This window comes from Tupaia chinensis, unplaced genomic scaffold (genome assembly GCF_000334495.1).
Source record: "Tupaia chinensis unplaced genomic scaffold, TupChi_1.0 Scaffold145208_1, whole genome shotgun sequence".
Classification (NCBI taxonomy): Eukaryota; Metazoa; Chordata; class Mammalia; order Scandentia; family Tupaiidae; genus Tupaia; species Tupaia belangeri.
In genome coordinates, this window is record NW_006205068.1 from 3,115,684 (window position 1) to 3,119,262 (window position 3,579).

General features: G+C 47.5%; 1 non-coding gene across 1 annotated transcript; it reads left to right on the forward strand.

Annotated features, from left to right (window-relative positions):
- The first annotated feature begins 3,191 nt into the window (after window positions 1-3,191).
- LOC114006005 (U6 spliceosomal RNA) lies at window positions 3,192-3,298 on the forward strand. Its single transcript, XR_003547780.1, has one exon. It is a non-coding gene; the product is annotated as a U6 spliceosomal RNA (small nuclear RNA).
- Window positions 3,299-3,579: the final 281 nt, after the last annotated feature.

Sequence of the window (3,579 nt, forward strand, 5' to 3'; positions counted from 1 at the left end):
CAAAATTGATATATGACATATTGAATGTATGATTAGCTTTATATGCCTTGGCCTTGTTTTTATTTATTTCTTTTTTAAAGATAAGTAAATTCTTAAGAGGAAAAATAAAATGCCAACAATAATGCCTAGAACATGATCAGAAGCATCTGTAGAATGAACACGTGACACATGACTCAACTGCAGTGGTCTCCCCTTATCCTTGGTTTTACTTTCCATGTTTCAGTTACCTGCAGTGAGCTACGGCCCCCAGAAAGATGAGCCCAGTCCAACAGGATATTTTGAGAGAGAGAGACCACATTGATAGAATTTGTTTTAGAGAGAGTTTTGCTATAGAGCATGTTGGGTTCCCCAGAGAGAGACACACACATAAACCACGCTGCAATCCTTTCTCCTCCATTCTCCTCTTGAGATTTTGGGCACACACATACATGTGCCTGGTGTGAGTTTCAAGCCTCCAAGTCTGGGACTCGAACTACAGTCAGCTATGTGGAAGTCCAGTGACATAACCATTATGCCATCTGCTGGTCCTGATATAATTTTTTTAAAGAATTATTTTATTTAACTTTATTTATGTATTCATTTATTTATTTTGATTTGACCAGAGAGGTACAGAGTGAGAGAGAGCGAGAGAGAGAGAAGGAAAGTGAGAAAGCAAACTGCCAGGTCCAGGACTCGAACCGCAGTTGGTCATATGGGAGTTTAGCATCCTTAACCACTACGCCACCTGCCACCCCCTGATATAATTTTTATTGCAGTATATTTTAACTGTTCTATTTTACTATTAGTATTGTTATTTTCTTAGCCTAATTTATAAATTAATCTTTATCATAGGTATGTTTCTATAGGAAAAAAAAAACAGTATATACAAAGAGACTTCAAGGGGCTGGCAGGTGGCGTGGTGATGAAGGTGCTGAACTCCCACATGGCCAACCACGGTTCAAGTCCTGGACCTGCAGGCTTCCTTCCTTTCTCACTTTCCCTCTCACTCTCTCCCTCTTTCTCTCTCTAGTCAAATTAAAAAATAATAATAAATAAAATTGAATAATTTTTTTAAAAGGGACTTCAAAAAGTTTGTGGCCAAAAGGAATTAAAGTATGCGTTAATTTTGGTGCAAACATTTTGAAATTCATGCATCATTTTTTCATGACATGTATTTTTCATGAACTTTTCAAAAATCCCCTACATAGGATTTGGCACTGTGCATGGTTTCAGGCCTGCACTGGGGGTCCTGGAATGTATCCCCTGTGGACAAGGGGAAACTACTGTCTATTAATCTGTTTTGGATGAGGGGATGATAGTGCTCTTGATTTGCTTTTTCCTGTAAGTGCTCTGTAGGAAAACACCTCCGCCCCACCTCCCACTCGAACTGCAGAGTCCCCTCCGTGACCTTTTAAAAACATCTTCTTTACAAACTACAACTCCTTGGGGAGAATCAGTGACCTAGAAGTTAGTCATTTATATGATGGTGTGAATTAGGACAGCTCCGTGCTTCCCTCAGGATTTGCAGGATATGTAGGAAGCTTGAAGTAAGAATGCAGCTCAGAGGAGCAGAAAGGGATGCTCTGGAAGGCAGGAAAGCAATCTCCAGGAATGCTAAGGCAGTGGATTCAAAAGATTTGGGTTTTTAAGCCCAGGTCCTTTAGAGAAAGGAGAACCATGGGAGGAGAGATGGGCGCAGACTGAGGACTGTTTCCTCACCTGGGTAAAGTCAAGTGTTGGCCTGAATCGACTCAGGAGATTGCTGGGTGTTGAGTGGCATCTAGGGGAGGTGGCCCTTTGAGGGTGGGTAGACAGTGAATGGGCCCTTGGTACCCAGGTGGGGGTACAGGTGGTAATGAGGTTGCTTCTGGGACGTATGAGAGTGGAGACGCTGGTGGGTAGCGGGAGCCCCCTTCGCACTGCCCAGCCCTTTGTACTCTGTGTCCTCTGCATGTATGAATAACTTTTAAAAAGCAATTAACTAATGAAAAGAGAGGGAAGAAAACAGTTGGGTATTTCCTACATTCATACGTATGTGTCTACTGTGCGCTGGGGACCTGAGGAAAGGGGTGTCCTTCATGGGGTACATGGGCTGGAGGTTCTTCAGATACTCAACAATGGTGTAGGACCCTGCAGAGTCAACATCAGGTACCCGGGACTACCCGACTGGCCTGGGATGTGACTTACTGTGTCAATGAACAGAAAATGTCCTAAGTGAGTGCTCCGTGGCTGGCAAAGCTGTCTAGATGGGAGGAGGTGGACTTGTAGATGCCCTTGAAGTCCAGGGGGGCGAAGGGGGCTGGGGTGAGCCTGGGTGCCTGGAAGGGTAGGTGGCGGATGGCGTGACCATGTGGTTAGTCCAGGGGAGGAAAGGTCAAGACCAGAAGATGTTAGAAGGGAGACATCAGAGAGGCTTGTGGGAGGTGACAGTGATGAGCAGCGTGGCTCCTGATAAGCTTTGGGTTCCCCTGCCTTGTCCAGGAGACACTTTGAAGCCTCATCTTCCAGCTGGATAGACTCGGGTTTTGCTGTGCCCCAGGGGCTGCCCTAACAGTTAACCTTTCTCACCTCCTCTCCCCATTTTCTTCTCCCACACAGGAAGAAAACAGACAGATTCTGGCCCGGCAGAAGTCCAACTCCCAGTCAGATTCCCATGATGAAGAGGTGTCGCCGACCCCTCCGAATCCCGTGGTGAAGGCCCGCCGCAGGCGAGGGGGTGTGAGCGCAGAGGTGTACACGGAGGAGGACGCTGTCTCCTATGTCAGGAAGGTGAGGGGCTCACCCACGAGATCCAGGGGAGCCCTGTGGGATGTTCTGGCTGTCCCAGAGAGCCTCAGTTTCCTTTCTGGCCAGAGAGGATCCCACGGTAATGGCAAGTGCAGTCACCCACAGAGTTGAAGCCAGCGTTGTTGCTAGTGTGAGCTGAGCATATGTCGGGGGGGTGCTTTTTGAATGGGATGTGCAACCCCACAGTAGCTTTGAAATTGTGGCAGGCTCAAGGAGGGGAGGGACTTGCCAGGGTCCCAGGAGCCGTCAGGCTGTGTGGCTCCCTTTTTGCTGTGGGTTCTCTGCTCTCTTCCTATAAGAATGTTAATCCCATCAGTCCAGGATCCACGCTTATGACCTCATCTGAATCCAGCCACCTCCTAAAGTCCCCATTTCTAAAAGGTATCACATTCATACCTAGGGCCTCAACATAAAAATTTTGGGGAGTGCTTGCTTCGGCAGCACATAGACTAAAATTGGAACGATACAGAGAAGATTAGCATGGCCCCTGCGCAAGGATGACACGCAAATTCATGAAGTGTTCCATATTTTTATTTCTAAATATCCAAAAGGGGGAACCAGCAGTTAGCGTAATGGCTATGTCGCTGGACTCCCACGTAGTCGACCGCGGTTCGTGTCCCGGACCCGGTGGCTTAAAACTCACGCCGGGCGCGTGTGCGTGCGTGCCCAAGATCCCGAGAGGAGAATGGAGGAGAAGGGATTGCGGCGTGACCATCCCCCCTGGGGGGTGATTTCTCGCTTTCTGTCTCTATGTCTCTCTCTGTCTGTCTGGCGAGCGCACGCGCCCTACAGTGAAAATCTCTCCAAAAAAAA